This window comes from Oncorhynchus masou, chromosome 29 (genome assembly GCF_036934945.1).
Source record: "Oncorhynchus masou masou isolate Uvic2021 chromosome 29, UVic_Omas_1.1, whole genome shotgun sequence".
Taxonomy (NCBI): domain Eukaryota; kingdom Metazoa; phylum Chordata; class Actinopteri; order Salmoniformes; family Salmonidae; genus Oncorhynchus; species Oncorhynchus masou.
The window spans coordinates 71157452-71183934 of NC_088240.1; the positions used below are offsets into that span (position 1 = coordinate 71157452).

Sequence of the window (26483 nt, forward strand, 5' to 3'; positions counted from 1 at the left end):
TTTCGAATAATTCTATTTTCCACGACCTGGGCGTGATTTCACCAAACAATAAAAGTCAGTCAATATACAGATCTCAATTCTAGATCATTTTACTGCTTTGACAACCATGCATTCTGTTTAATGCGCTGGCTCTTCAAAAGCACGAACTGTATTTCTCTGGCGCGGATACCTTGTGTGGTGGGTCAAGTTAACACCGTAGCTGCTCAGTTCTCCTTCCTGACTAAATCCAGAAATAAAATATGAACATTCCCATGTTAATTCCAGGATAGATAAAGCTGGCGAAGAAGGATCTGAGTGTCCTGTTTATTATGAGGAGTAATCGCCCATAGCGTCAGATTCACTGTACATGACGTCCGCTTGGGCCCAACATCTCTTTGAGGAGTTCAGGTCCTTCACACCGTTTCCGAAGACATCATGTCCCTCTGAAAAAAATCATAATAATATGCGCGAATACATTAACACTATTCAACTAATACTGTTCAAGTAGGCATAGGCCTACTGATGTAAAATTGTAATTTGCACACGTTCAATTGCACCAGATAGGCCTATGTAAAATGTGAACATCACACTTGTGTTGACCATTGATTGCAATGCGCATTACACACCAATTAGGTTGGTTTACTAAACTTGAGTAATTAGCCTCGAGACAGTGCCAATATGCACAATCTCATTTTAGTGATCATTAATGACTGTATATTCGTTTCAAGGCAGTGTCAGATACAGTATTGGAAACATGCTAGATTATCAACCTACCTCGGAGCGTCGATACAACCAAACCCAACTTTTTTTTTCCAGAAGTCTGCAGCAATGTTACCTCTTCTCACTTCTGTTCTCATGTCCTAGTTTCCCCAAAAATCCTCAGTAGAACTTCAACTACGACAGCAGAGGCACACTAGACTTCCATCATCTCTACTTTAGGGTTGCGAGTGTATCAAAGGTAGTTTTTCAAACCCTCCTCTGTTTTTAACACGATCTCCCTATTTCTCCTGTAGAATCTGAGAACGGCCCACCCCCGCGTTTCTACCAGCCAGCCTGTCCCTCATTGGGCAGTAAGTAGTCTGTTCCATTTCCCTATTGGGCATTATTATTATAAACGTGTCAGTGCTCGATGTGAATCCGGGATTTGCTCGTATAGATCCTCACCTCTAGCCTTGTTGAAATCATCCTGGGACATTGTAGAGAGTCACACGGCTAATGTTATTCGTTTATTATATAGACTTATACGTTGATATATATATATTTTTATAGCGAAACATTGTTTTACATATTTTTTTATTGCTGTGTGAACCAAGTTTAGCATATAGGGCTAGTCGTTTGTCATCGTCTGATTCTCCAGATTAAAAATAAAGCATTCATATTTCATAGTCCTAAAAAGGAAATATAGGCTACGTTTAGGGCTATGTTGATAGACCAGTGCCACAACGTATTTAGTCCGCGGAGTTTATTCAATTGATGCAGTTGATAAACTGCCAAACGTACCTATAGGGTACATTTTACGCAAAACAGATTAATAATGTACGTTCGTGATATTGAATAAAATTGAAAATGTTGCAATATTGAAGTGATTCTTTATTGAAAATGAGGAATATATGAAAGATAGGCCTAGATTATATGTTGACGGGACATTTTTTTCACGCCATTTCGATACCTACCAATTTTTGTAGGAGGTTAGGAGAGTATTTTTGCTTACCCCTAACCCCAACCCCAGTCTCCTTACCTGCTACGAAAAAGTCACGTCAGTATCAAAGTGGCGTGAAAAGAGTGTTTCCCATATCTCGACCTTTCCGTTTTATTTCCGATAAAACATACAATTGCACAAAATAAAATCGCTGATGACAAACGGCAAAATATATAATTATAGCCCCAGCAGTTAATATATAAAAATAAGAATTTGTTAATTCATTGCAACCCAGGTTTAAACAACTAGGCCTATGCGAAATCAATTTGGAACGTAATATACCGTTTTTTTTCTCGGATCTTGACACCATATTGGGATACGTTAACGGAAAGACAAGTGTGCCCTTGCCCATGCACTCTCCCACCCCACCTCATTCACACTCTTCTAGTCTTTCTCCCATCATGTGCAGTGTTCGTATTCTTTCACTTTCGACACGGACACCCAGATGATAGGATATCACGCGATGAAGAAAAATAACCCAGGATGCGGTGCATGCACGGAATAGTTGATGCCAGTTGAACCTTTTCGTAAAACCCAAATGTACTACTAATTAGACTGCAAATATCTGTGGGAAAGAGAATAGAAAATACTCGAGCTTATTAAGTCCCCAGGATGGACTTAAAATGATTCCATACAGTTATTAGCCAAACATGACGAAATTCACAGCAACATGTTCACTGTCATTGATGGCCTTAATCGAAAGTAATGTGGCATGCCTCAAGTTAAACAATCAAACGACGTTTTGTCTAAATGGCTACACACAGAGATAGCCTACACTGTGAAAATAACAGAAAAGTTCATCCTTAAGAATCTAAGCTGGGGTTCTACTAAAATAACATTTGGGATTGTTTTAAGATGGTCATACCAAGGATCATTTAGCTATGATTTTGAATTTTAGGACCCCTTTAGGTAGGCCTATAAAAAGCCTATAAAAAGAGTATTCACTTACTTGATGAAACATTTAATTTGGCCTTACTGCTATTAGTTTATAGAAACACATTGAATAACATTCATACATGGAAAAAACGATTATCAAAAAGTTCATAAAAATGTTTATTTTAAAGTGTCTGTCCTATATCTGAGAGATTAAAGATCAGGAAATATGTTTTTTTAACCCATATTAAAAACAAAAATACATTTTGGGCGCAAAACTATTTCCATAAATCTGGTACTGGGCTACCTTCAGATGAGGCTTGTGGGTGTCCTAGAGCAAAACAACATGTATATGTTCATAATAGCCTCACCTTTCCATAGAGGGGTCATATTAGTGTGTAGCCCAAACTGATAATTCAGACCAAAAGTTGGCAGATCAGTGGTAAGACTTCAGACGTGTCCCATGAAGTGACGCTTGTGGGGGTAGTAGAGAAAAACGGAGAACATATTAGTTTTTTAGGCCAAACCGTTCAGATGACAGAGACGTTTTTGTTAGATGTCTCCTGATCTGACAAACACCGCTGTAGCTCGACCACCTTCCACCACAGATGTGGAAGGCCGCCATTGGCCGATGCAGTGGATTGAGACGCAGCCCATGCAAAAAAAAAAACGTTCATTATGCTAATTAGATTAGACTCCATAGTTTTTAACTCGAAAACGTGGATTATCACATTAGGCACTGCTAGACTAATATCCATAACTAACCGTAATGCAGTAGGCTACACTACCAAACAGCCTACACCTATAATAAAATACAGGTCTAGCACTGAGGTCTGCACAGCCCACTATTTAGCTATATGGCCTGCTCAGACGAAAATCATCAAATTACATTGGAGTCCCTGTCACACTTTGGCTATAAAGTAACACAATTATATTCATATTTAATTAAGCTCAAATTTGGGATACCCTGCATACACACTGAAAAAAAGTAGCCTCTGCTATTTTTTTACAGAGACGTAGCAACGCATTCCTTACGGTTTAATTCCCATACAATAGGCCTATTAGCATTCTGCAATTCTGAATCCAATAGTGAAGCGGTGTAAATACGGCGATGGCGTGGTGAACCTGACCGCTACAGGAGAGGAGAGTCCAGTGCAGGGGCCGAGGTACAGATCGAAATCATGCTCACCACAAACACTACCAAATACTTGAAACTGTTTGAAATGTTTATTTGACCCATGTCTGACTGACAATGTTGTTCTTTAGGACCACACAGTTTCCATATTCAGATGAAACCATAGCAGAGGAAAATGGCCCCAGTGACAGACTGTATCCTATAGAAAGGACATGGTGGTGAAACCAGACAGACAGTGTCAGTAGAGAAAGTATTTGTACATGCTGTGTAGTTTGAGATGAAATGGTGTGCTTTTTATAATAGGAGGTTTATCGGTAATTATTTGCATGATATGTTTTTTTGCCGTTGATAATAAGTGTAATATATAACATAACAATATATAGGTCACTATCTCAAAGTTGAAAAACGTCCAAACAATTTCAAGACTTTTCAAACCAAACAAAAGTATTTTTCAAAAGTCATTATATTCAATCAACAGAGAAGTCACATATGTTTCAATTGATTGGACAATCCAAAAATCAGAACAAAGACGCAGCTGGATTTTGTCTCGTAAGTTTGGTTCTAAAATATAGTTGTCAGCTCTCCCAAGAAAATTAACACAGTTACAACATATTCATCAATGAGACACAGACATCTTTCATATTTATCTCTGTGTATTATGGTTGTATTATGGTTATGTTCTTCTGTTCCTTGTATGACTGTCTATGGCAGTTTGATCAGCTTCTATAGATGAATCTTCCAAAGAAAGAGGAGGAGAGGAAGAAGAAGGAAAGGAGGAGGCTTTTCTTTGCTATACACTAAGGATTGTGGGGGTGGGGGGCAGTACCTATAGCCCCACAGCACTATTCTATTTTTCTCAATACCCGTTCAAAAGTTGGTGGATTTGGGGAGTTTTAGATAGTAGGCCAATGCCTGGAAATTTAATTGACATAATATGACTGGGGAATGATATGATATACTGCAACAAAATATGTATTCATTGTATTACACAATGTTGATGAGGTAACTTCACAGCCCCATCTTTCATGAGTATTTCTATTGACTGACTGATCATTGTACAGGAGGGTCCCATTAGGCCTAACAGTTTCTTATAGCCCATAGCCCATGACCCAGGCCCTCCCTCCCTCCCTCCCCTCCCTCCCTCCCTCCCTCCCTCCCTCCCTCCCTCCCTCCCTCCCTCCCTCCCTCCCTCCCTCCCCCTCCCTCCCTCCCTCCCTCCCTCCCTCCCTCCCTCCCTCCCTCCCTCCCTCCCTCCATATTAGGACCAGACAGGCATGGGACCCTTTAAGGCACGTGCCAAACTCATTCCACAGAAGGCAGAGTGTCTGAGGGTTTTTGGCTCATCCCTTAAACTTGATTGATAAGTTAAGGTCACAAATTAGTAAGGAACAACTCCGCTCACCTGGTTGTCAAAGTCTTAAATGAAAGGAAAAAACAAAAACCTGCAGATACTAGGCTCTCCATGGAATGAGCTTGACATCCCTGCTTTAAGGCTAACACCCAGTCACACAATTACCACCATCACATCATTAGGGTAAATATCCCAAACATTGGCCTCTAAAGACACATGGCCATTGTCTCTTGTCATTTTCAGATGGTCATTGTCACCATGTCACTCATGATGATGTCATCATGTTGACGTATCACTTGACGGACAGTCCTCCCATGGCCTCAGTGACTTCACTGTTGACAAGGCTGCGATGCAGGCAGGGGTCATGTTGAGGTGGAGGTCATACTGCTGGTCCAGACCCAGGTAACTGTCACTCATCAAGTATAGCGTGTAGATACACCTGGAGGGAGAGGAGGGGGTTACCAGGCGAAGTAAGAGTTTGTGGTGGGATATATATCAATTAATCAAACTATTTTATAAAGCCCTTTCACACTGGCTGCTGTCCCAAGATGCATAAAGTAACCGGGCTTAGACCCCAAAGAAAATAAAGTGTTGAACTTTTTCCTATTCTTTTTAACATTCCCGTACGTACTTTCCAGTCTTCTCAGGGGTGTAGAAGGCCAGGGAAACAGTGCTGCGGTGTCGGCAGTATCCAATGCGTTTGACGGCCAGTAGCTCTCTGCGCTCCACCTCTCCTAGAACCAGAAACCAGCCCTCATCCTTATTGGGGAACCTGGGGGCCTGGGTCTTACTGTCCTGCTTCCTCTGGAAAACATGACGACAAATCAACTCATAACTAACGTCAATAATGTTTGTGTGAGCTCCTTTATACATGTGTGAGCATGAGTGTGTGTATGTACCCTCTGCTGGCTGGTGTTGATGCGCTGCAGTGAGACCTGCAGGACGTACTCCTGGTCAGCGTGGACGTCCAACCAGCTTCTTTCGTCTCTGAGCTTCCCCCCGGCCGCAGGGAGGGGGCGCTTTGCCTGCTCCCCACACCCCTCCCACCAACCCTTCACACTCAGACGCACCTCCACCACCGGCAGATGGCTGAGGAACGACCAGGCCTGGAGGAGACAGGAGAGGGAGGAGGGATAGTAAGAGAGAAACAGAGAGGGGTGCAGGGAAATGAGGGAGAGAGAGACAAGGAAATGTGTCAGACCGGAGTGCAGAGAGAGAGAAAAGAGGAGGGAGACAAACAAAGAGCCAGAGGTGAAGAGAGAGAGAGTCAGACTTAAGTGAGAGCCTTGTTTAAGATGGACATATCTATCTGGTAAGACTGGAGCGTTTGAAGAAAGCTTGATTCATTCAAACACACATAATTCCCATGGTCTTAGGTGCCTCTTAAAGCTTTGTCATGGTGACTTTAACATCTCTGACTCGAATGGAGACGAAAACACAAATCCAAAAGGGGATAGAGAGCAAGAGAGGTAGAGGGAAGGTAGAGAGAGAGAGTATGGATGATCGGTGTGCGAATGTGTGTGTCTGAGTGTGTGTATGTTTTCCTCCTGAAGACCCTGTCAGTGTCAGGGAGGGACTGGGATGGGAGAAGGAGAAAAGCCTCTCAGATTCACCCAACAAAAGCTATTTATGTAAGGATTACTGTCCCCTGGCGAATCAGACTGGGATGCTGCCACGCATCTAGTTATTTAATTAGCCAGGCCGCAATGCCATGGGGAGGAGAGCGTTGAGTGGCTGGGAGGCGGGGGAGCAGGGACACTGATTGGGCAAGGTCGCTGGGCTGGCAGTGGTGCCTGGACGCTCTCATTACAGCTGCAATTAGCACTTAGATTGGTGCTGTAAATCCTTGCATTGGACCGTAATAGGAGATCCTGGAGGTACCTTGGACCACCGCGACAGACTGATGCTTCTCTGATGCTTCCCACCATGTGTGTGTGTGTGTGTGTGTGTGTGGGCTGACATTGGTAGAGTGTGTGTAAATGTTGTTTGGTAGTGCTCTGGTAGTGTATTTGAGAACGTTACATGAATGGAGAGATGAGGCCAACACCTTCCTTGGAAGTATTTCACGTTATTTCATTGTGGTGGAGGACAATAGAGACGGGAGGGTTCATGGTGAAGCGTATGTACCCCTAGAAAGCTCTGTTTGTAATGGAAAGTGTCACTTTACACATCCAGTATAACAGTGAGGTGAAGGAACACAGAATGTTAGAAGGTTGTTACCTGGGAGATCTGATGGAGTTGAAGCTCCTCCCCCAAGATGAGAGCGAAGGTGTTCTCCCACCCCTCGCAGGAGGCAACCAGCTCAGGGAGCCCTTCTATTGGTCCGTGGAAGCCCCTGGCTCCGCCCCCCTCCCTTGGAGCTTCACCTACTGTGGGGAACAACAGGGGGCAGATCTAGTCATGTGATTTTAAATCCTAACCACACTTCCTGTCGTGTCGTTGCCACTGGAACCTCTGTGTCCTCTCTCATCCCTCTATCCCTTTCTCCTTACCATATTTATTGAGTTGGCACAAAATTATTCTTCACTGCAGGACACAGTGTCTCAAATCCACATGGTCTGTATGTAAAAATAATTAAGATTGCCTTGGACACTCACTCTTGAATTTCCTCTGTGTGTGTGTGTGTGTGGTAGTGTGTGTGCATGAGCAGCCCTGAGGTTAGCAGAATGTGTGTGTGTGTGTGTGTGTGTGTGGGGGGGGGGGGTCAGTAGAGTCATGTTGTCTACCTGAACAGGTAGAGGTGCTGCTGCTCTATGGTAGGTAGGGTCAGTATAGAGGAGTCATTGAGCCACCTTCCCTGAATGATCATCTGCACCAGGTTACAGATGCTGAGAGCAGTCACCAGCCAACCCTCGTTGGCTGCTACGTCCAGCATGGCCTGTAGACAGACAGGGAATACTTTAGTTGAAAAATGTGTGCATTTATATGACTATATAACATCCCCCACTGACATCCGTGTGAGATTTACTCACAATGAGTTATGTTAGGATTGAGCCCATTTTGCACACTCAAATTCAGCATGTCCTTACACATTCATGCACATATGCTAAACATCTACACAATAAATCCAGCCCTCAATTTCTCTAACACCCCCCACACTACTTTTTCGCACGCAGGTTGATGTTTTTTGGGATGACCCTTCTCCTGGAGGCAGAACTGGGGCAAGCTGACAAGTAAAAATTGTCTATATTGCTTTTTGGTGTTGCTTTTTAAGGTTAGGGTTAGGCATTAGGGTTAGCAGTGTTGTTAAGGTTAGGGTTAAGGTTTAAAATCATATTTTATGACCACTCTGCAGAGCTCCCTCCAGAACAAGATTCACAACAAAAAAACGCTAACCTGCTCCCTCCCTCCCTCCCTCCCTCCCTCCCTCCCTCCCTCCCTCCCTCCCTCCCTCCCTCCCTCCCTCCCTCCCTCCCTCCCTCCCTCCCTCCCTCCCTCCCTCCCTCCCTCCCTCGTAAGGTTAGAGTTGCCAAGCTCCGATGCATTCTAACAAACTTAAATAATCAGAAAGTAATTCCCAGGCAGTAACTATGACTAAAGAGGACCTTGAGTGCACAGGCAGAGTTAATCAAAATGCTAATGCAGTACAAATTAAAGTAGTACTGATTAACATTTCACAGAAGCTGAAGAAGCAAATGGATGGTGACAGAACTACGGCTGATGTCACTGGAGTCCCCGTTAGCTGGGTCATATTCAAATGGATGGTGACAGAACTACGGCTGATGTCACTGGAGTCCCCGTTAGCTGGGCCATATTCAAATGGATGGTGACAGAACTACGGCTGATGTCACTGGAGTCCCCGTTAGCTGGGCCATATTCAAATGGATGGTGACAGAACTACGGCTGATGTCACTGGAGTCCCCGTTAGCTGGGCCATATTCAAATGGATGGTGACAGAACTACGGCTGATGTCACTGGAGTCCCCGTTAGCTGGGCCATATTCAAATGGATGGTGACAGAACTACGGCTGATGTCACTGGAGTCCCCGTTAGCTGGGCCATATTCATTAGGCACTAAACGGAAGAAAACGGACTGAAACTTCAGTCCAAAAAGAGACGCTTGATTTCATTTTCCATTTGGCTCTAATGAATACGATACCCTCGCCACATGAAGAAAAAGGCTCTGTTATCTGCCTGTGGACGAGCAACGGACAATCACTACCAGACACACACACAGTCAGCGCTTCGCAGATCATCCCCCCACACATACAGTACAAAGGCAGCAACAATGGGTTACAGAACCAGATCCTACAGGCAGACATGGACCAAATCTCTCCCAGGCATGGCCAATCACCAGCAGACCTGGGATCTGGTGGCCAGGGCACTTGGTGGGCAGGCCTGGTTGTTAGGAGCAATCCCTGACAAGGCTCTTTTTACGAGGAGCTACAACACATCTGCACACCTCAACAGCCTCCTGAGTGACAGGGCCTCCTGCCGGTCAGGATCCACATTATGTGTGTGTGTATTCTAAGATTGTGTGTGTGTGTATTGTGTGTGTACTGGAACTATCAGCAGTAAGTGTGTGTGTGGTGGTTAGGTTAGTGGCAGACAGTGCAGTCTGTCTTGTTAAAGTCCCTGTGAGGTCCTGAGGTCAAACCTGACTGTCTTCCTCATCACGCTCAACACTTTCCAGCGAGGAAGCAAGAGACCCAAAATAGACACAGTATTTGCCTTTATCTTATAAAAAGGCTGAAATTATCAACAACAGTAAACACATATACAGATTCATGATCACATTGAAATTGAAATAGTTTGAACACAAGTCAACAATGATCATTTAGATTATTTGAAAACCTTGTCGGGCTTTCGGTTTACCAGTCTCCTGGCATCTGATGCACTCTATGACACCTCTACGGCACCTCTACGGCACCTCTATGTCATGTCTAAATCCAGGGCTCTAAAAAGCAACCATTTGGTGGCAACGTGCTCCTGGATATCGTGCTGTGGAGCTAACATTTTATTTTGAGAGCACCAGTATAACCAGGAAAACAAATCACCCAGATAATAATGGTTGTAATGAGATGCTTCACTGCGCAGTTGTTTCTGAGTGCCCTACCGTAGAGTCATTCAATCCAAAGTAAAGAATGTCCAAGAATATTCAAGTATGCATCACTAACTTGTATTTTTCCTTCAACTTTGTGAAGACGTGACGGCATGGGAATGCCCGTGTCCACCACTTCCTGTAGCCAGTTAGCGACGCCAAAACAGTCACTTCTAAAGGCTTTCCCACACAACTTTCCAAATTAAATGTTAACTGCAAAGTAGACTTACCTGGAAGAATGATATATCTTGATGATTTGTACCAATCAAGTGGTCCTTTATTTGGCGAACTCTATTACACACGCAGTACACAATCCCCACCTGCCAAACACTTTGTCATTTAAATGACAGGTTTTTGTATCAACATTTTGACAATAAACAAATGTCTTACAGGGTTAAATATTAGTTATATACCACAACATGTGCCCCAAAAGTAGCTGGAATTCATATAGGCCCAATATGCTATATCTCAATCAATTAAAACATATATATATATTTTGGTGCTCCAAGATTTTATGTTGTGCTCCTAACTTTTTTAAAGTTGGGAGCACCAGTGCTACCAATACAAACATACATTTAGAGCCCTGTCTATATCTTCTCTATGTCATCCCTATGTCACCTCTACTGCACTCTGTCCTGACCATGCTACAAAGTGGCTCTAAGCACTAAGCAGAAACTGCCTCTCTGTGTCTTTAGACAAGCCTTCCATTTCCCATATTGAATGAACAGGGAAGATCTTTCTTCCACCCAGAACATCTAAGTACTGGTGCTCTGACTGACACATGGACATGTGCTCAGGGTCTGAATCCCAGGGCTGAGAGAGGATCCATTCTGGGATGTATGAAAGCAAGCTGTTCTTTTTGATGGGAACAAAAGGACAAGAAAACAGAGGAAGTATTTCAGAGGTGCACTGTTCAGAAAGGAGCAGGGTGGTGGATGTCCCCAGAGGGATGCAGTGTGTGGTACAGTACATAAACCTACACAGCAGATCTTGCACACACACACACACACAGCCAGCCACTAACCTGACAGATGCGTATGGCGTTGTCCAGCACGGTCTTGGTGTCGGTGCCGTAGGCGGAGCAGGGCAGTTGTGCGCGGCTGAAATGGGCCTGCAGTAGCAGGTGGGTCTTGATGTGGGTGCTGTCGGTCAGCTCCCCGTACTCCTCAGCATCCTGGAGAAGAGAGGGAGGGAAGGGGGAGAGGGAGGAAGGGAGGGGGAGGAGAGGGAGAGAAGAGAAGAGAGAGGGGGATATAAAGAGAAAGCGAGAAGGAGAGAGATCAAAGTCAGTGAGTGGGAAGTTAGTTCCCTGCTGTGGTTAGATCCTTTGGTTCAGTCATCTCTGTTAAAACAGCTGCATCAGGATCACTGGCTCCCCTCTTCCAAGAGAGCTGTCCCCCCAAAATATATTTAAGAGCAAAACCTCTCAGCGAATGAAGAAACCTTAAGTTACAACTGTCCACACCTGCTCATAAAATCCTATGAACAGTCAGCAACTACACAGCAATTTCCCACAATATAAAGTTTTGTTTTTTTAATACAATGTGCAGTGGTGGTTCCCTTTCATGTTGTTAAGAGTCTGTGCTAAACTGTGATTGGATGATGTTGAACAACCAAAACACTCATGTCTAAATGTCTACCCACATCTCTATTCTTCATTCCTCATAGGATATGTATAGGCTATATAAAACCATTTGGTCTAATATAAGACCATTGGGTCTAGTATAAAACCATTTGGTCTAATATAAGACCATTGGGTCTAGTATAAAACCATTGGGTCTAGTATAAAACCATTGGGTCTAGTATAAAACCATTTGGTCTAACATAAGACCATTTGGTCTAACATAAAACCGTTGGGTCTAGTATAAAACCATTGGGTCTAGTATAAAACCATTGGGTCTAGTATAAAATATTGGGTCTAGTATAAAACCATTTGGTCTAACATAAAACCGTTGGGTCTAGTATAAAACCATTGGGTCTAATATAAAACCCATTGGTCTAGTATAAAACCATTTGTTCTAACATGAAACCATTTGGTCTAATATAAAACCATGATGCCCTATCAATCAGGCTGTGTTTAGTGCTGACGTGGTGTTCTGTGTTGAGGCTTGTTTGTGGGGTTTCAGAGGACACAGATGCATGGACACGCATGGCTCTTTTTCTGCGTTTCTCTAACTCAATGCAGTACGTTAAGTTTCCCCAACGTATTTCCATCAACAGAGGACCAGCGGAGACATTTGTCATTGGGCCTACCCTGCTCTGGACTGTTAAGCTGACATCCATCAGCAGAGAGATGCAGTGTTAGAAAAGAGGGGGACTGAGGAACAGAGGGAACGATGAGGGGAAAAACGGGATTGATATGGCAGTGGTTTAGTGTCTGCATGCAGATGTGCAGGGGATAAAGACAATAGATCTTTATACAAAGATTCTCATAACGCACTAACTGCTGATTTCCCTACTCACTCCATCCAGCAATCCATCCCTGCCTCCCTCCATCCATCCATCTATCTCTCCTGCACACTTTCTCTTTAGTGACATTTACAGACAGGGAGGGAGGGAAAGGGGGAGGTGAATATTGGAAAGAGCAGGAGAGACAGACAGAGAGACAGACAGAGAGACAGACAGGGGGAAGAGCAATATACTTTTTTTCACATACTTTCAGTTTGTGTGTGTGTATATAGTAGGTCACTTGTGAACTTTAAGAAGAGGCAATAGTAGAGCTTCGGGGAGTGGATAAGGGAATCTAGCTGTGGGAGTGGATAAGGGAATCCAGCTGTGGGGGTGGATAAGGGAATCTAGCTGGGGGAGTGGACAAGGGAATCTAGCTGTGGGAGTGGACAAGGGAATCTAGCTGTGGGAGTGGACAAGGGAATCTAGCTGGGGGAGTGGACAAGGGAATCTAGCTGGGGGAGTGGACAAGGGAATCTAGATGTGGGAGTGGATAAGGGAATCCAGCTGTGGGGGTGGATACGGGAATCCAGCTGTGGGGGTGGATAAGGGAATCCAGCTGTGGGGGTGGATAAGGGAATCCAGCTGTGGGGGTGGATACGGGAATCCAGCTGTGGGGGTGGATAAGGGAATCCAGCTGTGGGGGTGGATACGGGAATCCAGCTGTGGGGGTGGATAAGGGAATCCAGCTGTGGGGGTGGATACGGGAATCCAGCTGTGGGGGTGGATAAGGGAATCTAGCTGTGGGAGTGGATAAGGGAATCTAGCTGTGGGGGTGGATAATGGAATCAAGCTGGGGGGAGTGGCCAAGGGAATCTAGCTGGGGGGAGTGGCCAAGGGAATCTAGCTGTGGGAGTGGACAAGGGAATCTAGCTGTGGGAGTAGATAAGGGAATCTAGCTGTGGGAGTGGACAAGGGACAGGGGGGTGTAGGGGCCGGATGGGGGCATTGTGGGAGCAAAAGAGGGGAAGATAATGTCTACATATTTTCTGCATTTTCAACACATTTATTTCCTGACAGTTCCTCTATAATCTGTGATTCTTCACCATCCCATCTCGTCGAAATGTCTGGGTGAGAGCCATCATGGGGGAGTCCGAGGGTGGAGGGGGCACAATGGGTTATCTGACAACTATGATGTCGCCGGGTGACCCTTATTGAGGAGAGGTGTGAAACCACTTTGTTTCCTAATGATCCCACCATTTACCAGCCACCAATTACCAGTCACCAATCAGCAGCCTCACTAGGAATAACAGACTAAAACAAGGAGTAGAGGGAGAGGAGGAATATTTACCTGCTATTAACTGGGAAAAAGAGGAAGAAAACCCATATGGAGGAGAACAAAGACACATACACCCAGGAATAATGAGGGGAGTTCATGAGGCCCAGATAAAGAGGTGTTCATTTGACAGAACTGAGATCCAGACCTCAATCATGGTCATCTACCTATCCTACTGTCCAGTAGTCTATCCCTCTCTCTCAATGTGAACACAATGGGAGAAGCACATGTAGAAGCACAGTAGTATGGTAAACAAATGACATCGGCCTGAACAATGCCTGATAGACTATTAGATTAAACTACACACTCAAACATTCAGAAAAGGAAATGCAAATCAATGGCTGTAGGCCCACCACTGATGGAGTCGAGTTGAGTCTAGTCCAGTCTAGGACAGTCCAGTCCAGGATAGTCCAGTCTAGGACAGTCCAGTCTAGGACAGTCCAGTCCAGTCCAGGATAGTCCAGTCTAGGACAGTCCAGTCCAGGATAGTCCAGTCCAGGACAGTCCAGGGCAGTATATAGTAGAATAGATAGATTCCCTGATGAAAATAAGACAATGTCATCATGTTCTGTGGTCATTCCCAGCAGGCAGTCAGACATACCGTGAGGACAGAGAGGATGTCCTGGATGGGCAGCTCAGCCCTCAGCCTCTCCTTGAACATCCTGACTGTCTGGTGCTTCAGGTAGTAGTAGGAGGAGATACGACTGTACGTCAGGGCCTCAATGGTGCAATCATCCTGGAGGAAGAGAGGAGGGAAGACAGAGAGGATGTCCTGGATGGGCAGCTCAGCCCTCAGCCTCTCCTTGAACATCCTGACTGTCTGGTGCTTCAGGTAGTAGTAGGAGGAGATACGACTGTACGTCAGGGCCTCAATGGTGCAATCATCCTGGAGGAAGAGAGGAGGGAAGACAGAGAGGAGAGGAAACAGGGCAGAAGAGATGAAAGGAGACAGTGAGGAGAGAAGACAGAGATGAAGAGGGGCAAGAAGACATGGTCAACTGTACTGATTCATGTTAAATCTATCAACACAAACCACAATGGTTCCCTCAGTATGTACCGGTGTGCCTTATATCTTCACACTGCCTTACTACGACAGGCACATCAATCAATATGAATACATGTCGTACACACAAACACTCCCCTACCTCTCCTATCTCCATACAGTAGGAACACTCCAGGTCTCGGAGACTCCTCTCCACCAGGTTGGACAGCAACTTGTTGATGGTCTCGTGGCTGATGTCATCCAGGCTGTTGTAACTGGACAACACACAACCACGGTTAGACCTACACGTAACAGAAACCTAGGAAGAGAGATGATAACAATTAGGAAACAAGACAACAACAAAAAAGCAACAGCCACGTTTATAAAAGATCCTATAGGCTATTTAATAGAGGAAATTGAAACGTTATATCATTTTCATATCTAGTTCCCGACTATTACTCCCAAATCAAGCGACCTCTGATAGGTCCAGAACACCACATGAGCAAGTCAAATCCTTTAAAAAGTCACTAAAAAGGAGTCCATCTTTAAGGAAACAGCTGACACATACAATGCTTTTCTACCTCTCCCTTCTCTCTGATAAACCCTCTGTAGCCTCTGCAAAGTTATGCTAAAACAGATAAATACTATTGGACATGTTTAAGATGTGGCCAGTGGCAGTAATAACTCAGCGGTATCAAAGGAGTCTATGGGGAGTCTGTAATATATGTATGTTTTTACTGCTTATTGATTTACTCATAACCCTGGGCTGACCATAGTAACGACTCCATGCTCCCCACACTAACACAGATACACTTCATCTATACAGACATAACGTATATTATCTACACACGTCAGCACACACACACAGTGTATTCTCTAGCTAGCACATAAAAATCAATACACGGCACACATCGATCAAAAGCCACTGCATCATACGCATCAATAATAGCACAGAATAGGCCTGTTAGTCTTCTCTGGGTTTGTTTTAGGGGTAAAACTGGGGTAACAGATAATTATTAAGACAAACTGTAGGTGTAGAGGACCCTTGCCCTTGGGCCATGCCAGCCCACAGCCTGGAACAAACAAAATACCCTCTTATCACAAAATGATTCCCAGGTTTTGGGCCATATAGTATTTGCTGAGCTAAGACAACGCACAGCCAAAATGGCTTCCATGCGTGGATCAGCGGCTCTAATGGGTAAGAGCTGCCACATGAGACATGGCCATAAGTGCACACAACTATGTGCTTCATTAACTTCTAATAACAAATAACATTTGAGTGTGTGTGTGTGTGTTTGGGTGAGCGTTTGAGTGTGTGTGCACGTTTGAGTGTGTGTGTGTGTGTGTGTTTGGGTGCGCGTTTGAGTGAGTGTGTGTGTTTGGGTGTGTGTGGGTGTTTGATTGGGTGTGTGTGTTTGATTGGGTGTGTGTGTTTGGGTGGGTGTGTGTGTTTGGCTGTGTGTGTGTGGGTGTGTGTGTTTGGGTGTGTGTGTGTAAAGTTTTAAAGTTAGTGGTATGAAAGATGTGATGGTTATACAGCATGCAGAGGAGTTCAAGCTATTACACGTCATTTGCAGAGGAGAGGAAATAGAGAAATAATATGAGAATGAAACAGATAGACAGAGAGAGAGATAGACAGAGAGAGAGAGATAGACAGAGAGAGAGAGAGATAGACAGAGAGAGATAGACAGAGAGAGAGAGCGAGCTTGTGCAAGAGAGATGGAGGATGAATACCAATGGCTCAGTTAACAGGTAGAAGGATGCTTAATGAAGGTAATTTGACAGTTGCCTCCATACTGATGTATAATAATGTGTGTGTATGTAAACATGGATCCACTCACTCTGACACAGCCCACTCCTCACATTACACTCATGTAAACAATCCTCCCATGATTATCATTCACAATCTGTTGTTCTGTTGAAAACCAGAGGAGGGGTGGGGCGGGGGGAGAAACAGAGCCCATTGGAAAATAATGCAGCGTTAAAACGGAAACAGCAGTTGGGGAGAGGCGGCCATACTTAATGTGGGTTTAATGTTAAGTATGGACGTCATTATCATCACTCCACATGTCAACACAGCCCAGCAGCCAACGCGTTTATTACTGACCACATTTCACAGCTCTGTACTGGGGTGTGAGAGAGTGTTATGGGCTGTCTGATTAAGTCATGTCCATTAGAATCATCACCATTAGACTCCTGATGCTGCACAAATACATTTATGGTGTGTGCATGTGTTGTGTGTGTGTGTGTGTGTGTGTGTTGTGTGTGTGTTGTGTGTGTGTGTAGCAGCGCCGTTACTCCTTGAGTAACGGCCGGTGACAAGGTGACCGTCTCCGGGGCTTGCAGGACAGATCAGCTGGCCAATTGGCCATGTATAACATACAGCTGTGACAATGTGCTGTTGGGTGGTACACCTATCTAACCCATAAATCACCTGATATTACCGATACTAAACCAACTATGAAAAAAATAGGACAGGCGGAAAGGGTATGTAGAGCTTGAAGTATAACTTAATGGTGCTAAAAATGTATGTTAATCTTTAAACCAACAGTGTGTTTTCAACTTACATAACACAATGTGTGTGTGTGTGTGTGTGTGTGTGTGTGTGTGTGTGTGTGTGTGTGTGTGTGTGTGTGTGTGTGTGTGTGTGTGTGTGTGTGTGTGTGTGTGTGTGTGTGTGTGTGTGTGTGTGTCTATGTATGTAGGGGCTGGGAGGCCGGGTCAGGCCTTAGTGGTAAATGTTGGCTGACAGCCATGTCAATGCCAGCAGTCTGGAATGTTCTGGAATCCTCGTCCTCAACTCATAGCAGATGTCTCTGCAGCACAGTGCTTCCTTCTACCCAGCCATCCATTATGAGGATCAGTGTTTGTGTGTGTGAGTGTGTGTATGTATGTAAATGTACGTGTGTACGTACCTGCATGTGTGTACGTGTGTTGTTACAGAGACAGAGTGCTGTTGTGGCTGTAAATCATCTGTGGAATCCCTAGAGTTGCTGTGGAATCCCTAGGGTTGTTGTGTAATCACTAGGGTTGCTGTGTAATCACTAGGATTGCAAAGGGTCGGAAACTTTCTGGTAAATTTTCTGAATTTTTCAGGAAATTTTCCATTGGAAGTTTTGTGGGATACACATAACGCATTCTAGGTCTTGTGACATATTTTGGTTAAAACATCCCCAATTCAATGGAATTACAACCCTCTGCATGCACAGTGCATTCTACCATCACATGTGCACTGCACTCTTCTATCACATGTACAGCTGATTCTAAAGATTTTGCACACAAATGAGATGCTATTGAGCCCACACTACTACACTGTCTGAGCCAAGGACTACATGCTTTCTGGTAAGTTTTGATTACAATACTAGGTGGGGTGAATATATGTTATGTGACATACATGATTTTTTGTTAACTAGAAAATAGTAGTGTGTTTAAATAATTTCTAAAGTGTGTTTAAATAATTTCTAACGTGTGTTTAAATAATTTCTAACTTGTTAACAATTTCTGCTAGTTAGTTTTTGCTACCATGTGGGATTAAGCTCACTTGAGCATGCTAACTGAGGAGTGTTAATTCACCTGTTCCATACATGTTTCATAGAAAAATGTATCTTACAAAGGAGTTATTTAATATAACTGCTTTAACTATTTATCTGTACATGGAATTGTATTTGTTTTTCTTTACTCATTTTCCCCCTAATCTTTTCAGGGAAATGCCATGGGCACTATCTGATGTGTGGAGGCATTTCACTGCAGCTAATGTTGAAGGTAAAGCTGTGTACATTTGCAAATACTGTGCCAAATCATATGTGAAGAATGCAACAGATGCAGAGTCATCTGGCCAAGTGCATGAAGTTCCCTCAGCGCTCACAACAAGTAACCTCAGACAAAACTCCCTCTACTTCTTTTCAAGGTGAAAATGATGAATCAGACACCTTATCGATAGCAACAGCTCATGGTCCTCCTGGAATCAGACACCTTATCGATAGCAACAGCTCATGGTCCTCCTGGAATCAGACACCTTATCGATAGCAACAGCTCATGGTCCTCCTGGAATCAGACACCTTATCGATAGCAACAGCTCATGGTCCTCCTGGAATCAGACACCTTATCGATAGCGACAGCTCATGGTCCTCCTGGAATCAGACACCTTATCGATAGCAACAGCTCATGGTCCTCCTGGAATCAGACACCTTATCGATAGCAACAGCTCATGGTCCTCCTGGAATCAGACACCTTATCGATAGCAACAGCTCATGGTCCTCCTGGAATCAGACACCGTATCCATAGCAACAGCTCATGGTCCTCCTGGAATCAGACGTTTTTTGACTCAATGGAGGAACATAGTCAGAGAAATGCTGATGAATGTCTTACTCGAGCTGTGTATGCAACTGGCTCACCTCTGATGCTCACAGGCAATTGTGTACTGGAAGAGATTTCTGAATGTTCTTCGCCCAGCATACACCCCTCCAACCAGACATGCTTTATCTACTAATTTGTTCGATGCAGAGTTCAGAGTTCAAGTGAAGGTCAAGCAAATCATAGAGAAAGCAGACTGTATTGCAATCATCTCTGATGGGTGGTCGAATGTTCGTGAGAAAGGAATAATTAACTACATCATCTCCACCCCTCAACCAGTATTCTACAAGAGCACAGCCACAAGGGACAACAGACACACTGAAGACAGTCATCAATGACCTTGGACCACAGAAGGTATTTGCACTGGTGACAGACAATGCTGCGAACATGACGGCTGCTTGGTCTAAAGTGGAGGAGTCCTACCCTCACATCACACCCATTGGCTGTGCTGCTCATTAATTCAATCTGCTCCTCAAGGACATCATAGTACTGAAAACAATGGATACACACTACAAGAGAGCCAAGGAAATGGTTATCTATGTGAAGGGTCATCAAGTTATAGCAGCAATCTACTTCACCAAGCAAAGTGAGAAGAATAAGAGCACCCCATTGAAGCTGTCCAGCAACACCCGTTAGGGTGGTGTTGTCATCATATTTGACAGTCTCCTGGAGGGGAAGGAGTCTTTCCAAGAAATGGCCATATCACAGTCTGACAATATGGACAGCCCCATCAAGAGGATCCTCCTGGACGATGTATTTTGGGAGAGAATGGTAAGCAGCCTGAAACCTATAGCAGTAGCCATTGCACGAATTGGGGGAGACAATGCCATCCTCTCTGATGTTCAGACTCTGCTTGCAGATGTAAGAGAAGAAATCCGTACTGCCCTGCCCACTTCACTGTTGCTCCAAGCAGAGGAAACTGCAGTTCTGAAATACATCAAAAAGTGTGAAGACTTCTGCCTGAAGCCCATACACGCCACGCAGTGTACATGTTGGACCCCAAGTATGCTGGCAAGAGCATCCTGTCTGGTGCAGAGATCAACAAGGCCTATTGTGTCATCACTACTGTGTCTCGCCACCTTGGCCTGAATCATGGCAAGGTCTGGCGAAGTACACTTCCAAGCAAGGGCATTGGATGGGGATGCAATGTGGCAGTCGTTCAAACATATCTCATCATCCACCTGGTGGAAGGGACTTTGTGGATCTGAGGCTCTTTCCCCTGCTGCCTCAATCATCCTTCAAATCCCACCAACATCAGCTGCCTTAGAGGTCCTTGTTTGGGAACACACACACCAAAGTACGCAACAGGCTGATCAATACAAGGGTTGAAAAATTGGTGGCCATCCGGGCAAATTTGAGGCTTTTTGAGCCTGACAATGAGCCATCCTCAACAAGGTTGGAAAGTGAGAGTGAAGATGAAGCCTCAGAGTCTGATGTTCAAGCGGTGGACATTGAGGAGTTCCAGGGAGAAGACATGGAAGCCTGAGAGGAAGACAACCAAAGCATTCATTTCTAGACTATCATTTTACAGATTTTACAGGCAACATTTTTGGGAGATGCGATGGATCATTGGGGATAATTCAATATTCCCTTTCTTTTGTTGTTCAGTGAAATCATCCCATGTGAAGAGTCAACTCAAGTTCAATTCATAACTAAATAATTGTTATTTCTATTGGAAGGATATAATAATTTGCAATTATGATTACTTATAAGGTAAAAGGTTTATGTTTCTGCCCCCATATGATATGGTAAATATATCCAATGCAAAAAAACATCTACATTTAAAGGGTATTAATATTAATTTGCATATATTTCCATGAATTCTCATAGAAAGTTTCCACCTCTGAATATTCCCCAAAATGTGCAACCCTAATCCTTATCACCACATATTATTATTAAAATACAGGAAAAATAATGATGCTGTCAGATTAAGGGGAAATCGATAATCCTGTGGGGAATTTGGTAACGTGTGGCTCAGTCGGTAGAGCATGGCGCTTGCAACGCCAAGCGTCGTGGGTTCGATTCCCGCTGGGGCCACCCATATGTAAAAGTAGTGGCCCCAGCCGACTTGTAAGTCGCTTTGGACAAAAGCGTCTGCTAAATGGGATATATTATATATTATATTATTATCAATCCATGTGCAGGAATCCCTAGGCTAGAGTGGATTTGAATCGGATCATGTATTAGGGCAATACTTACCTTTCTTTATATAACATCTAAGGTTAAACTCAGCTGGTCTTATTTTAGCATTGTACAAGTCACCTTCATTTTAGACTCAGCGTGAAAATGTACCTAAACACATTGTGTAGCGCATATGTATTGATTTTTCCTTTTGAAACTATGCCAGTATTAGACATTATACAAACATTTAAACTTCAGAGCCAATCAGATGCGAGCGTTAACAGTCTGCCCAGAGAGCCTGCACAATAGTCAAGTCAATGAGATTTGGAAGGATAGCCTCGAGAGGCTGACTGTATTGGAGTAGATTTACATTAGTAGAATATGTGTAGTAAGATCTCTCTCTTCAACAGCAGTTGCCACATTTCTGTTTACACTATCCTTACATTAGCCTTGGATGTAGTGTGGCCAAAGCCACATTCCTGCTTCGTGTGTGTGCAGCTGTTAGCATACCTTAAATATCATAGTATATAGGCAACCAAAATAAGGAAAGCTATTCAAAACAAATTGTACGTTTGTACGTGAAGTTTGACCCTAAACAGAAAATGGGTCTCCACAGGAGCTTCTCATCTACACCATACTGCACGTGATGTTTCACACTTGATTAATGCAACGATTCTCAAAAATAAAATAAAATAATAAAAGCCATTAACTTTTATTTGGCTGACAGAACAAAAATGTTGTCTACTGGTATTAAGGTCGGGGAGACCGGGGCTAATAGTAAAACGGGGTCAGTTGTAACAGCTAAATAACGCAAATTTAGAAACCACTTAGAAAGATGTTAAACAGGTGCACGTGGTACCTACGAGCATACCCCGTTAAAAGGCACTAAAATCTTTTGTCTTGCCCATTCCTCTCAATGGCACCCATACACAATTCATGTCTCAATTCATGTTTCAATTGTTCGTCACCTTCATGTACACCGATTGAAGTGACATCAATAAGGGATCATAGCTTTTAAATGGATTTATCTGGTCAGTCTACGTCATGGAAAAAGCAGGAGTTCCTAAGGTTTTCCTAATGTTATAGTAAACACACAGACAGGCTTTGAAGGAATGCTGATTTGTTCATAGGTTTGTCTGAGCCTGATGCTGATGAGATGAAGACATCAAAGCAGAGTGGCAGCATGGTTGAGAAAGCCAAGTTCTGGAAAAGATTCGATCAGCAGTGAAAGAGAAGAAGACCAGTGACGGAAATATAACATCATCAATTAGAAATAGAGCAAGACCCAATGAAGGGGAGACAGCCACCTGAAAGTCTAATATGACCTAGAGCAAGGTTTCCCAAAGCCCAAAGAGTTGCACGTTTCGGCTTTTGACATTGCACGACACAGCTGATTCAAATAATCAAAGCTGTATGATTATTGATTACTTGAATCAAGTTTGGGAGACAGAGTACTACTCAATGTGGAATCCATTGTCTACATCACTCGTTGCAAAGACATATTATTCATTTTTTTTAAAGGAAACTTTTTTTTGTTTCCAAGTACCTGTATGATTTTTATTTTTGTTGATCACATAATAATGATAGCTTTATTTTAGTCACAAAGCGATAGTTTGAATCAATTTGCAAAAAGTAATCACAGTATTTGTTGCCATTACATTATTTTTTGAGTTCTTTACACTTTATAGAGACATTAATTGAAGTTAAGTACCTACAGTTCTAATGTATTAAATTGCATTGTATATACAGTGGGGAGAACAATTATTTGATACACTGCCGATTTTGCAGGTTTCCCTACTTACAAAGCATGTAGAGGTCTGTAATTTTTTTCATAGGTACACTTCCACTGTGAGAGACGGAATCTAAAAAAAAAAAAAATCCCGAAAATCACATTGTATGATTTTTAAGTAATTAATTTGCATTTTATTGCATGACATAAGTATTTGATCACCTACCAACCAGTAAGAATTCCGGCTCTCACAGACCTGTTAGTTTTTCTTTAAGAAGCCCTCCTGTTCTCCACTCATTACCTGTATTAACTGCACCTGTTTGAAGTCGTTACCTGTATAAAAGACACCTGTCCATACACTCAATCAAACAGACTCCAACCTCTCCACAATGGCCAAGACCAGAGAGCTGTGTAAGGACATCAGGGATAAAATTGTAGACCTACTCAAGGCTGGGATGGGCTACAGGACAATAGGCAAGCAGCTTGGTGAGAAGGCAATAACTGTTGGCGCAATTATTAGAAAATGGAAGAAGTTCAAGATGACGGTCAATCATCCTCGGTCTGGGGCTCCATGCAAGATCTCACCTCGTGGGGCATCAATGATCATGAGGGAGGTGAGGGATCAGCCCAGAATTACATGGCAGGACCTGGTCAATGACCCGAAGAGAGCTGGGAGCATAGTCTCAAAGAAAACCATTAGTAACACACTACGCCGTCATGGATTAAAATCCTGCAGCGCACGCAAGGTCCCCCTGCTCAAGACAGCGCATGTCCAGGCCTGTCTGAAGTTTGCCAATGACCATCTGGATGATCCAGAGGAGGAATGGGAGAAGGTCAATGGGCTGATGACCAAAAATAGAGCTTTTTTGTCTAAACTCCACTCGCCATGTTTGGAGGAAGAAGAAGGATGAGTACAACCCCAAGAACACCATCCCAACCGTTAAGCATGGAGGTGGAAACATCATTCTTCGGGGATGCTTTTCTGCAAAGGGGACAGGATGACTGCATCGTATTGAGGGGAGGATGGGGCCATGTATTGCGAGATCTTGGCCAACAATCTCCTTCCCTCAGTAAGAGCATTGAAGATGGGTCGTGGCTGGGTCTTCCTGCATGACAAAGGCCCAAAACACACAGCCAGGCCTTACAGTGAAATGCTTACTTACAGGCTCTAACCAATAGTGCAAAAAAAGGTGTTAGGTGAACAATAGGTAAGTAAAGAAATAAAACAACAGTAAAAAGGCAGACTATATACAGTAGCAATGCACAATGCAAATGCAAAACACAATGCAAATAGTCCGGGTAGGCATTTGATTACCTGTTCATGAGTCGTATGGCTTGGGGGTAAAAACTGTTGAGAAGCCTTTTTGTCCTAGACTTGGCACTCCGATACCGCTTGCCATGCGGTAGTAGAGAGAACAGTATATGACTGGGGTGGCTGGGGTCTTTGACAATATTTAGGACCTTCCTCTGACACCGCCTGATGTAGAGGTTCTGGATGGCAGACAGCTTAGCTCCAGTTATGTACTGGGCCGTATGCACTACCCTCTGTAGTGGCCGAGCAATTGCCGTACCAGGCAGTGATGCAACCAGTCAGGATGCTCTCGAGGTTGCAGCTGTAGAACCTTTTGAGTATCTCAGGACCCATGCCAAATCTTTTTAGTTTCCTAAGGGGGAATAGACTTTGTCATGCCCTCTTCACAACTGTCTTGGTGTGTTTGGACCATTCTAGTTTGTTGTTGATGTGGACACCGAGGAACTTGAAGCTTGAGGAACAGACGCCTCACAAGTACTCAACTGGCAGCTTCATTAAATAGTACCCGCAAAACCCCAGTCTCAACGTCAACAGTGAAAAGGTAACTCCTGGATGCTGGCCTTCTAGGCAGAGTTGCAAAGAAAAAGCTATATCTCAGACTGGCCAATAAAAAGAAAAGATTAAGATGGGCAAAATAACACAGACACTGGACAGAGGAAGATTGTATAAAAGTGTTAAGGACAGACAAATCTAAGTTTGATGTGTTCAGATCACAAAGAAGAACATTTGTGTGATGCAGAAAAAATGAAAAGATGCTAGAGGAGTGCTTGACACCATGTGTCAGGCATGTGGTGGAGGCAATATGATGGTCTGGGGCTGCTTTGGTGGTGGTAAAGTGGGAGATTACAGGGTTAAAGCGATCTTGAAGAAGGAAGGCTATCACTCCATTTTGCAACGCCAGTCATACCCTGTGGACGGAGCTTAATTGGAGTCAATTTCCTCCTACAACAGGACAATGACCCAAAGCACAGCTCCAAACTATTGAAGAACTATTGAGGGAAGAAGCAGTCAGCTGGTATTCTGTCTATAATGGAGTGGCCAGCACAGTCACCGGATCTCAATCCTATTTAGTTGTTGTGGGAGCAGCTTGACCGTATTTGTGGGAGGTGCTTCAGAAAGCATGAGGTGAAATCTCTTCAGATTACCTCAACAAATTGACAACTGGAATGCCAAAGGTCTGCAAGTCTGTAATTGCTGCAAATGGAGGATTCTTTGACGAAAGCTAAATTTGAAGGACACATTTTGTAACTCATTTCATGTATGTTTTCATGGAAAACAAGGGAATTTCTAAGTGACCCCAAACTTTTGAAAGGTAGTACATGTCACATATGACTGGCAAGAGAACAGTCTGGGATACATACCAATATCAGAAACAATATAAATTAAATTGTTGACTAGGGCCGAAACTGTGGACATACAGTGGGGCAAAAAACTATTTAGTCAGCCACCAATTGTGCAAGTTCGTTGCCCTTCGTTGCCCGGGCGGTGTGTTTGGGATCATTGTCATGCTGAAAGACCCAGCCACGTTTCATCTTCAATGCCCTTGCTGATGGAAGGCCTTTTTCACTCAAAATCTCACGATACATGGCCCCATTCATTCTTTCCTTTACATGGATCAGTCGTCCTGGTCCCTTTGCAGAAAAACAGCCCCAAAGCATGATGTTTCCACCCCCATGCTTCACAGTAGGTATGGTGTTCTTTGGATGCAACTCAGCATTCTTTGTCCTCCAAACACAGCAAGTTGAGTTTTTACCAAAAAGTTATATTTTGGTTTCATCTGACCATATGACATTCTCCCAATCATCTTCTGGATCATCCAAATGCTCTCTAGCAAACTTCAGACGGGCCTGGACATGTACTGGCTTAAGCAGGGGGACACGTCTGGCACTGCAGTCCCTGGCGGCGTAGTGTGTTACTGATGTTAGGCTTTGTTACTTTGGTCCCAGCTCTTTGCAGGTCATTCACTAGGTCCCCCGTGTGGTTCTGGGATTTTTGCTCACCGTTCTTTTTGCTCACCGTTCTTATGATCATTGATAGGAGAGGCGCATACAAGCAGATGAGGAAATGTGGCTATATGGATATATTATATAGTAAAATGGCAAATGTAAATTAATGGGGGAAAAAACACACTACCATCCCCTGTGCCCAATAAAAAAACACACTACCATCCCCTGTGCCCAATAAA

General features: G+C 43.8%; 1 pseudogene; it reads right to left on the reverse strand.

Annotated features, from left to right (window-relative positions):
• Positions 1-5329: 5329 nt before the first annotated feature.
• Positions 5330-26483, reverse strand: part of LOC135519719 (activating signal cointegrator 1 complex subunit 3-like) — a 223170-nt pseudogene continuing 202016 nt past the window's right edge.